Consider the following 12,386-nt stretch of genomic DNA (forward strand, 5'->3'; position numbering starts at 1 on the left):
ATTACCTATGCAAAGCTCTCATATGTTTTAAACCTCTTTGAGATATTCCAGTGTGATTAGGCACTGTCAAAATGCTCGTTGTTTCTTTTGCTTTCTTGTCACCTTCTGGCCAGAAGCAGAAACAAAAATCTGCCAAGTTGTGTCCTGTAGATAAACGCAAGTAGATTATGCACATTCTTTGTAAATTGTGAAGAGATCAAATAAAGTGTTTTGAAAAAGATCTCCTGCGAAATAGAAAAGCTGATGATAGTACAATATAACTAAGTGGATCAGGTTCTGAAAATCCAATAGCCGTGAATAGAATAGGACAGCATCAGATATAATTCCCTGCAAGGCTACTTTTGCCTCTAATGCTTTGTGACCCACTGATCCTAATGTTAAGCTTGTCCCAGTGACCAGAAGATAAGGCACAAATATTTCTAGGTGATAGTAAGTGTGGGTAGGGAGTCAGTTTGTGATGCCTTTCACATCAGGATATCAGAAGGGCCTCGCAGGATATATTGTAAAGTGGGGTGGCTGTTTAGTAGGCGAATGCAGCAGCTAATTTGTGCACAGCAATGTGCCACAAACAGCCATGGAGTGAATGACCAATTTTATTTGGGGATTATTAACCAGAACACCAGGAGAAACTCCCTTCTTTTTTTTGAACAGTGCCATGGGATCTTTGCCGTCCACCTGGACTGGCAAAGGGACCTCGGTTTAACATCTCATCCGAAGAACGTCACCTCCGACAATGCAGAACGTCCCCAGCACTGCAATTTAGTGTCAGCATAACCTATATAAGGTTCCAAGTTCCAATGTGGGGCTTGAAGCTATAACCTTCTGACTCAGTGGTGAAAGTGCTACCAACTGGAAGGGAGCTCTCACGGGTCCTCCAGAATTCTAGCAATGATGCTGTATGGAGGAATCCTGAGTCGAAAGCTACTGCTCTTCCATTGTGCTTCAGAGAGAGGCAGGAGCTCTCATATTGCCTTCCATCGCAGTTATAACGGGGAAATGAAATTGCTGGTACTCAAGCAGTTAATTAGCAACATTTGCTGTGCCAAGATGGTAATTGTGCAATTAGCCAGCTAAAACTGGAAAGATTTGAGATAAGTCTTCTCAACCTTATTGGCTCAGGATAGCTGTCTTTGTGCCAATTCAGCTGGAATAATATTTTTTTTAATCTTCCTGTTTTTTGGCAATATTGTACCCAAAATTCCTACAAAATAAGCAGAATAGAGACATAATGGAAAAACACATTTTGAGCCATTCCAAGAGTCAACACGAAGCCACGAATAAGATGTAGAAGACGCTACAAAAATCTATCTTGAGCCAGGGTGAAAGAAAAACATTAATATTTAACAGGAGAGGAAGAGAAATCAATAGTGGTGGCTGAGCATCGCGTATAAAATCAGTAACAATAATAATATAATAATCATTGCATTAGATTGATATAGCACCTTTCATGTCTGGAGGACACCTTGAAACACTTCATAGGATTTACTATAAAGTGTAGTGACTGTGTATTTTGCATACAAAGATAAGAGGGAAGAAGCTCAAAGGATTTCAGAATTTCACATTGAGATGAACATAAGGGCACAGCAAAGAGATTATCAGTGCCCTTCTGAAAAGGTTAGTAATTCATTCATTTAAAGGAGTATATAAGCCGGGAGATGCACTTCCAATGTAGAAAGAGAAATAAAACATATTAATTACCAACTGACAGTGCAGGACTGTTAGAAATTCTAGAAAACATAAAGAATATCACATTTTATTCTGCGGAATGTAAAACAAAATCACTAGGGAAATGGCTCTTAAAGTTCATAATCAATGTAGCCTTGTTTCCAGACTAAAGAGCAGTGTTATATTTTGGGGCAGGACTGTTTTCATTTTTTTGAAGTGTTATATTTCTTCACATTTAATATAGTTCCCCCATTTGCACGTATATAGTCCGACTGCAACAAATCTGCAGCTGATGTGGTACAAGTTTAGTTGCTGTGGTCTGAAAGCATGCTCAGAAGGTAAATAATATCTTGGAAAGTCCTGCAACATATTTTATCAATAATAATTCTTGCAATAATACTTCTTGCCTTGGGAGGTCTTCAAGGAGGATATAGTTAAGGTATAGACCAAACACAACAACAACAATATTCCATTTATAGAGCACTTTTCACGTCGGGAGGACGTCCCAAGGCGCTGTACAGTTGGGTCAGGACCCGGGGAGGGAAGGGAGGGAGCGAGGAGGGGGTAGAGAGTCGAGAGGGGAGCTGAAGGCACGGTCAAGGCGAAAGGTCTTGAGACCGGCCTTGAAGGAGGAAAGGGAGGAGGCGGCGAAGGCACTGGGGGATAGAGTTCCAGAGCCTCGGGGCTGAGAGGCTGAAGGCCCGGCCACCGATGGTAGGGCGGTTGGGATGGGGGATGTGGAGCAGACCGGAGCCAGAGGAACGGAGGGTATGGGCAGGTAGGTAGGGGGATAGTAGGTCAGAGAGGTAGGAGGGAGCAAGGCCATGAATGGCCTTGTAGGTGAGGATGAGGATCTTGAATTCGATCCTCTGGGGGATGGGGAGCCAGGGGAGGCGAGCGAGGGTGGGAGTGATGTGGTTGCGAAGCCTGGTGCGGGACAGTACATGAGCTGTAGAGTTCTGAATGACCTGCAGCTTGTGGAGGGAGGTGCCGGGAAGGCCGACGAGGAGAGAGTTCCCATAGTCCAGTCTTGAGGTGATAAAGGCGTGGATCAGTGTTTCAGCAGCGTGAGGGGTGAGGTAGTGGCGCAGTCTGGCGATATTCCGGAGGTGATGGAAGGCGGTGCCCGTTGTGGTGCGGATATGAGGGAGAAAGGACAGCTCAGGGTCGAACAGAACGCCGAGGTTCCTGACCGGCTTTGAGAGGTGGAGAGTGCAGCCTTGGATGCTGATGCTGTCAGCGCCTGAGGTGCGGAGGCGCTGACGCGAGCCAATCAGGAGGGCCTCAGTTTTACGCACGTTGAGCTGAAGAAAGTTGTCTCTCGTCCAGGACTCGATGTCGGACAGGCAGACTGTCAGGACATCGGTGGTCGTGGAGTTGAGGGTAGAGGAGGAAAGGTAGAGTTGGGTGTCATCCGCATACATGTGGAAGTTAACCCCATGTCTGCGGATGATGTCACCAAGGGGGAGCATATAGAGGGTGAAGAGGAGGGGACCGAGGACAGAGCCCTGAGGGACACTGCACGAGACAGTGCGGGGGCTGGAGCCTGGAGGAAAAGCGGTTAGCACATTCCCATGAGGGGAAAAATAGGGCATCCAAAGCTAGAGCTCCCTGAATGACTAAAGAAATTGGGATTAAAATGAAACAGGAAAATGAGGCTTATGATAAATGTCAGGTTCAAAATACATTAGAGAATCAAGCAAAACACAGAAAGTGCAGAGGAGAACCGAAAAAGGAAATAAGAGAGGCAAAGAGAGTGTATGAGAAAAGATTAGCGGGTAACATAAAAGGGAACACTAAAGTCTTTTATAAACATATAAAGCGTAAAAGGATGGTCAAAATAAGAGTGGGGCTGATTAAAAAGGAAAACTTTTTGTGGAGACAGAGGGCATGACTGAATGAGTACTTTGTATCTGTCTTCACAAAAGATGCCGCTGCTAATGCCACAGAATCGGAGTAGAGGGCAGAGAAATTGGATCGGATAAAAATAGAGAAAAGGTACTTAAAAGGTTAGCAGCACTCAAAGTAGAAAAGTTGCCAGGTTCAGATAGGATGCATCCTAGGTTACTGAGGGAAGTTAGGGTGGAAATAGCAGAGGCTCTGGCCACAATCTTTCAATCCTCCTTGGATATGGGAGTAGTGCCTGAGAACTGGAAAGTTGCAAAGTTACAACCCAGTTCAAAAAAGGGGAGAGGGATAAACCTGGTATCTATAGGTCAGTCGGCCTAACGTTGATGGTGGGGAAACTTCTAGAGACCATAATCAGGGACAAAATTAATTTTCACTTAGGAAAACAAATTATTTAATGACAGTCAACATGGATTTGTTACAGGCCAATCATGTTTGACAAACTTAATTGAGTTCTTTTATGGTATAACAGAAAGGATTGATGAAGGTAGTGCAGTTGATGTAGTGTATATGGACTTTCAGAAGGCATTTGATAAGGTGGCACATAATAGTGTAGTTATGAAAATTGAAGCCATGGGATAAAAGGGACAGTGGCAGCATGGATACGAAATTGGCCGGGAGCCAGAAAGCAGAGGGTAGTGGTGAATGGTTACTTTTCAGACAAGAGGGAAGTATACAGTGGTGACCCCGAGGGATTGGTATTGGGTCCACTGCTCTCTTTGATATACATAAATGACTTGGACTTGGGTAAAAAAAGCAACATTTTAAACAGACACAAAACTTTGGAACACAGTAAACAGTGAGGAGAATGGTAGGAGACTGCAGAAGGACATAAGCAGACTGGTGAAATGGGCAGACACTTGGCAGCTGACGTTTAATGCAGAGAAGTTTTAAAGAGGGTACAGGAGCAGAGAGACCTGAGGGTTCACATGCACAGGTCTTTGAAGGTGGCAGGACAAGTGGACATTGCTGTTAAAAAGCATATAGGATCCTTGGCTTTATAGATAGAGGCATAAAGTACAAAAGCAAGAAAGTTGGGCTAAACCTGTATAAGTGACTGGTTAGGCCTCAGCTGGAGTACTGCATTCAATTCTGGGCACCGCACTTTAGGAAAGATATCAAGGCCTTGGAGAAGGTGCAGAGGAAATTTACCAGAATGGTACCATGGATGAGGGACTTTAGTTATGTGGACAGACTAGAAAAACTGGGATTGTTCTCCTTAGAACAGAGAAGGTTAAGGGGAGATTTAATGGTGACCAAAAAATCATGAAGCTACCCTATTATCTAAAAAAAACAAATATCATAATTTCCTTAAGACTTATTAGACATTGTAATGGTATCAAGACTTTGGTTGCATTGTATAATCTGGGCTCAGGTGACAATTTGATATTCATTCTGGGACAGAACAGCAGAGCCTGAACTGCAGAGGTACGCAATATTAATAGTTTGCAGGTTGTTCAATAATGTGACCAACAGAAAAAGAAAAACATGCACCTTCTCTTAATTAAAATATTATTATTATTATAATTAGCACAAGGAATTGGTGAAGAATTATTCACAAATTTCTTCATGTTCCTTATTTGGTGCTATCCTTTCTAAATAAGGACCCATCTTTACTCCCCTAACTGCTTGTAGCCTTCACTGCCCTTGCAGCAGAATTCTCCCAACTCGACCCTTGTTGGTAAAATACTCCAGAAACTGACCTTTCAGATTCCGAGTGTAGGCTGGAACCATATAACAACTCTAACAATAATAACATATCCTCGTTTTGATACATAGTGCCTTTCACATTGGGAGGACATCTAAAACGCTTTACGGGATTCACTACATATTGCAGTGACTATATTTTTGTTGCCAAATGTAAATCAATATTATAACTAACATGGCATTAAAATCACCCTATGGAAACTGGCCATATAAAGTCAGTTTTATTGCACAGCAACTGAGATGACTATTTCCTGTGCTAAAAGAAAAATGGCCAACTTCTGGGTCCTCAAGTCACGACAACATCATTTCCTATTTTCTGTCAAAAAGTGACGTCAGCGCCAACCTGAAGTCTGGAAGTCAGACATGTTATTTATGTAGGAAACTAAGATGGCTGACTTGCAGATCATTAATCTCGGCTGACACTACAGTGAAGTGCTGGGGTAGCAAGGCATTGTCGGAGGTGCCATTGTTTGGATGAGACATTGAACTGTTCTGGTAGATCTTAAAGATCCCTTGCATTATTTGAGAAGTGAAGGGAGTTTCTTCCAGTATCCTGGCCAACAATCCCCAAAATAAAATGAGTCACTCAGTTCATGGTTGTTTGTGGGATATTGCTGTGTGTATACTGGTTGCTGCGGTCACCCACACAATACACACAATTACATCAGTTTACATTATATCGTGTGAAGCGCTTTGAGACGACAGAACGACATAAGGTAGAACACGATAATTATTATTACGTCACCATGTCATCACTTCCTGCTTTGCACAAAGTGGGATATGACATCGACAATGCACAAATGAACTGGAAGTCGGACATTTTAGTACAAAAAGTTAGCTGGTGTGTGAGGGAACGAGTAGGATGGTTGTGTTTATGGGCAAAGAAACGGGGTCCATGGTGCAACCTTGTTATAAGCAAATAGGTATTCCTTCCTGTGTGCAAAATGGCTGCTGGGTTGCCTGCAAAAATAGTCAGTATGTTGAAAGTAATTTCAGTAAATCACTTTGAAATGTTTTGACATGACAGGATGCTCTACATATGGAAATCCTTTCCTTCTTTGGATGACACCTGTTTAATAATAATAATCCTTGCATTTGATATGCAAGTTTACCACAGCAGATGCTACTCCTCCTAAGCAATAAAGGCACAATCTGTTCACTTGGCACCTGCTCGTTCTCCTTTTTCTTAACTGACTTTTCTACCAGCTACTGGTTAGTTACAGTTTACTTTGCATACTGAAACACCTTTACATTTTTTTATAATAAACATGTGCAGGCATCTTTGCTAATAGATTTGTATAACAAATATTGTCTGTATATCTTCAGATATGGCCTTTAACTGGTTTGAAGCAAATAACGAGAAAGTCTCATTTGTACAAATATATTAATTTGGCAACTTTTCCCATCATCCAGTACAAGTTTTAAGACATCAGACAATGGGGTACAACGTGAACCAATTTCTAATGGGATTTGTTAGTAAATAAAGTTGCTGTCCTATCACTTTGACCGAACTCTCTGTGACGTAAACATCACATGATTGTTGTTTCATACCTTTGGATACTGGAACGAGTATCCACTCAGATTCCTTGTTAATGAATCCTGTTAGAAATTGTTGCGTAATGTCAACCTGGCTCAGTTGGTAGCACTCTCACCTTGGAATCCGATGATTGTGGGTTCAAACACCACTTTGGGACTTTGAACTCGTGGTCAGACAAATAAGAACATAATTTATTTTCAGCAAAAGTTTTTGTTTGCTCTTGGCCCATCGTGCCTATGCCAGTTCTTTGAAAAAGCTACCAACTAGTCCCACTCCCCCACTCTTACCCCATAGTCCTGTAAACTTTTCCTTTTCAACCACCTATCCAATTCACTTTTGAAAGCTACTATCAAATCTGCTTCCACCACTCTTTCAGGCAGTGTATTCCAGACTGTAACAACTCTCTTGGTAAACAAAGAACCCCTCTGGTTTCTTTGCCAATTATCTTAAATCTGTGTCCCCTGGTTACCGACCCACCCACCAGAGGAAACAGTTTCTCCCTATCTACTTTACCAAAACCCCTCATAACTTTGAATATTAGAACATTCTGTCAAAGTCAAGCGAATAGTTCAGTTTTAGTCAAATAATTTATCCTAACTCTAGGATTTTGCAGCATTGCACATTCTTCGACAAGTGATTCTCAGGAAAAACTCTGACATTTAATGATATCATATGTGTTGCCTGAATTGTGTCTTCCAGTGTGGCTTTGGGCAAAATTGCTGAAACCTTGATCTAAAATACAATGTCTAGTCATCAGCCTAGGGATTAGGCTGCTGTTCAGCCTGCTGCACAAAGTAGGTTATATTTATTAATAAGGATGCATATTACTTTTGCTGAAAATGTACATAAAGTCATTGAGCAGAACAATTGCTTTGAGACACGAGAAGCAGAATCTCTGTGAAGCTCAGACTGATGCACACATTATGAACAAAATTTGACCCTATATTGTTTATGGTTCTTCCACAAGGCTTATCTCCATCTGTTTCTATTTATTTGGGCAGATTTATTGAGATGCGTGTATGTGTGCTTAAAGTCTTAATTGAGCAGTACTATTAAAGACAATCTCTCGATCTGTAACTCTGATTTCCACATAAACAACTGCACTTTGAAATATCACGGTCAGGCATTTTGAGCACTGGTAGACTCTCTGCCTGACAGCATGTAGCACTAAATGCTATTGCATAGCAACACTTTAGATTCAGTTCAGTCACAAAGATCTCTTCAGTTCACTGCTAGGATTTGAAATTGAGTTCCATCCCCTGAGTAATCTGTGGGTTTCAGAAAACTGTGCTGCAAACAGGATTCAGATCATCATGAGCAAGATTTTAGCTAAAGGCTTTGTAAACACACAGGGCAATAATGTAGAATGTGTCAAAACACATTATTGTGACACTTGCGCCTGACTTCATTTGGATGAATGCTCTTCTGGATGTTTCTCCTCCCAAACCGTGAAAACAAATTGAGAAATAATTTGTCAAAAGACAGTGTCCCTTCAAATGATTCCATGCGAGTCATAAAGGTGGTGGATCCCTCCCCCCCACTCTGGTACGTCTGTGGGCTTTGCACCATTCTTTTTTCAAAAACAGCCTGCTCCTAGATTTCTGCTAATGATGTCCTTCTGCCACATACTGAGTAAACAATAGCTTCCTGGTTGACTTGCTGTCTCAGTTTCCTACCTCTTGTATCCTTTTTCCCTCACAGCATAATGATTATAACTAACAGGAGCTTGATGTGCAGGGAATGAATGATGCAAACCTATATCTCACCTGTTCCTAGCATACACTGGAGTGTTAACATGCCTGCGCGACTGCATCATCCCAGCAGAGATTAGAGCTGCAACCATCAATTGAGATAATCAAAAATAGGAATAAAGGAACATAGGAATTGCAAGAAGAAAACAACAACAACAACTTGGATTTATATAGCGCCCTCCATGCCGGATGGCGTCTCAGAGCGCTTTACAGTAACGGATCCCAGGACCGAGCCAGGGGGAGGGAGGTGACCAAAGGCACGGTCGAAAAGGAGGGTCTTCAGCAGAGACCTGAAAATGGGAGGGTGCAGAGGAGTGCAGGGACTTGAATACAAGGGTGAGGATCTTGAAAAAAGACCAAGTTCCATGTAGTCTGCCTTCCACCATCTTGCTAGTGACAATAATAGAGATGTTGATAGCAATCAATTCTGTATGGATTAGTCTACTAACACACTGAAAAGCTTTGGGAACCTTAGATCTAAGGTTGCCTAGTTCTTCCAAGCATACTACACTTATCACATCTCAAATTACTCTCCAAAATAGAAGACATCAAACCCATATACAAACACATTGAGTGTCAGCCTGGCTCAGTTGGTAGCACACTAGCCTCTCAATCAGAGTTTGTGGGTTAATTCCTCATGTCAGGACTTTGGAATCGTGTTGTGTCTAGAACTGACACTCCAGTACAGCACTGGGGATGTGCTGCATGGTTGCAGATACTTTGGATGAGACGTTAATCCGAGGTTCCGTCTGCCTTTTCACGAAGACATTAAAGATGCCGCGGCACAATTCGAAAGAGACAGGGTTTCTCGCTGCATCCTGGCCATAAATCTCCCAGATACAATTGATCATTCACTTCATGGTTGTTTGTGGGACATTGATATACAAAAAACAACTTGCATTTATATAGTGCCCTTCACATGGGTAGTATCCCGGAGAGCTTGACAGTGGCGGAGTAGTCGCCAAGCAATGGGGAGAGAGCGGGAGGCAGTGCTTCTGCATGTTTGGAACCCAGTAACACGAATAAGAACTGCCACAATTTCAGGCTTGTTGCGTCAGGAGCATAATATAGTATTCAGAAGCTTCTCTGGGTGATTGAACTTGTGATCCATATACATCAACAAATCAGAAGTCAATTGAGTGGCAGGAAGTACTCCAAAGGGAAATTATTGCTTCCAGTTTTAAGAGTTTTGTTTTAAAAAAGTGAATCAGAATGGATGGCCTAAGATGGGAGAAGAGGGATTGCTTTTGCTACACAAACACCATAGATAGTACAGTGTGAATCCAATGTACCGTACCTCACTGATAGTCATTGGATGCCACCCTGTGGACATTGCTATAACAGTCTTCATTAAGTATGTGATTTTGTGCCATGACGTAATGTGTAAGAAAGGACTTGCATTTTTATAGGCCTATGACATTGAAATGTCTCAAAGCATTTTACTTAACTGTGTCAGCTATCCTTCTCCATCATAAGTTTTCACTAAGCCCTGTTTCAGCTTTCAATTTAGAACTTCTAAAGATTGCATTCATTACAACAACAACTTGCATTTATATTGAAATGTTTATAATGCTGTGTTGCCACTATAAGTAGCAAAAGTACCTATAAATAAAAATACATAGTTGTTACTCTTTACAGTAAATTCTGTAATGTGTTTTGAGATGTCCTCCCAATGTGAAAGGTGCTGAATCAAATGTAAGGTTGTTATATTATTTATTAGTCCCATAAAACATATCTAACGGTTTCATTAGTCCTGTCATTTTCCAATTAACTACAAAGAATTCTGTAACAGTGTTATTCTGCAACATTCACATCATATTAGCTTTTCATGTCAATTTCCAGTCAACATAATGTGATACTTATTAGTAACTACTATAAACGTTTTTGTTTGACTGAGACCATTATGCATACTTCTTATGCATTAAAGTAAGAAAATAAGTCCAATAAGTCCATCAAGGGTCTAATTTAATCTTGAGGTTCAAATAAAGTCTAAATCACCGGTTTGTCTTCATGCTTCACAACAGCATCTGAACTTTTATGTTTGGTTAAATGACATGGTTATTGTGCCTCAAGCATCTGTAATTCAACAGATCACAAGAATGGTTCAGATGAACAACAACATTACATTTGTAAAGCGCCTTTCACGTCCCAAGGTGCTGAACAGTCGGGCACCAGGACCCGAGCGTTGTGGGGGGCAGGGTTGGGTGAGGGAGAGCAGGAAGGTAGGAGAGCGGCTGAACGCAAGGTCCAAAAGGAGGGTCTTGAGTTGTGTCTTGAAGGAGGCAAGGGGGGGAGCAAGGAGAAGGGACTATGAGACAAATTTCCAAAGGGTGGGGACAGAGAGGCTGAAGCCTGGCCGCCAGTGGTAGGATAGGGCGGAGACATGGAGCAGGCCGGAGCCTGCCTGAGCAGTGGGATTTAGGAGGGGCAAGGCTGTGGAGGGCCTTGAAAGTGAGGACGAAGATTTGAATTCTATCCTCTGAGGATGGGGAGCCAGTGGAGCCGGGTGAGGGGGGGGTGATGGGGTCACGGAGCCTGGTGTGGGAGAGTACATGATCTGCAGAGGTCTGGATGATCTGCAGCTTGTGGGGAAGAGATGGGGAGGCCGACAAGGAGGGAGTTTCCGTAGTCGAACCTCAAGGCGACGAATGCATGCATGTATGAGGGTTTCGACGGCCTGGGGGATGAGGCAATGACGGAGTGGGGCAATGTTATGGAGGTGTGGGAAGGCAGAGCGGGTCATGGCACAGATATGGGGAGAAAGGACAGTTGAGGGTAGAACAAGACCCCCAGGTTCCTGACTGGCCTGGTGAGGTGGAGAATGCAACCATGGATGCTGATGCTGCCAGTGCCTGAGGTGTGGAGACGCTGGTGTGAGCCAATCAGGAGGGCCTCAGTCTTGCTGACATTCAGCTGTAGAAAGTTGGCTCTCAGCCGGAACTTTATGTCTGACAGACAGTCTGTCAGGATGTCAGTAGTCCTGGAATCGATGGCAGAAAGATAGAGTTGGGTGTCATCCGCGTACATGTGGATTTTGACCCGATGTCTATGGATGATATCACCAAGAGGGAGCACGTAGATGTTGAAGATGAGGGGACCAAGGACAGACCCCCGAGGATCACCGCATGAGACTGGTGAAGGCTCGAAGGCCCATCTGATCTCATACTTTCAGTTACCAAGCTTACCATCTTCCCATTACAGCATCAGGTTTTTTATTGAGAGAAGCCCATGGTCTCTACATTCAACAACAACAAATTACATTTATAGTGCCTTTCAACTCGGGAGTATGTCCACACCCTCCAGGTAACCCTTTCCAACTGCTTTATTTTTGATCAGCTGGTGTCTGACACGTGGAAAAAATCATCACAATGCTTAAGGGTATCCAAACCAGACTGATAGTTCCACATGTGTATGCAACCTACATGGAAATGTGTGTCTAGAACAGAATGCATCCTCTCTCCCAGTAGGAATGCACCCTGCTTACCTATTCCGGAGAGCATTAGGTACAGTTCAATGAGAGCTGAGGTTTGGGAGACCCCATAGTTTGTCACTGAGCTGTTGATTATCCTCTGTACGAAGAAATTGCTCTTTGTATCACTGAACTGGTGCCCTCTTGTCCCGCTGCCTCAGCACATCTAAAAATATTTTTCTGGCTCTACTTTCCAAATCCCATTTCACATCTATTATGGATCTTTATAAAGTCTTCTCTTAGTTCTTATTGTTACTTGTAACACAAATGTTCCCACACATCCCTCTCTTTCTCTTCACATGAATATATTTAAGTAATGGCCTTCATACTCATTCTCTATCAAACTAAA

This window comes from Callorhinchus milii, unplaced genomic scaffold (assembly GCF_018977255.1).
Source record: "Callorhinchus milii isolate IMCB2004 unplaced genomic scaffold, IMCB_Cmil_1.0 Scaffold4, whole genome shotgun sequence".
Classification (NCBI taxonomy): domain Eukaryota; kingdom Metazoa; phylum Chordata; class Chondrichthyes; order Chimaeriformes; family Callorhinchidae; genus Callorhinchus; species Callorhinchus milii.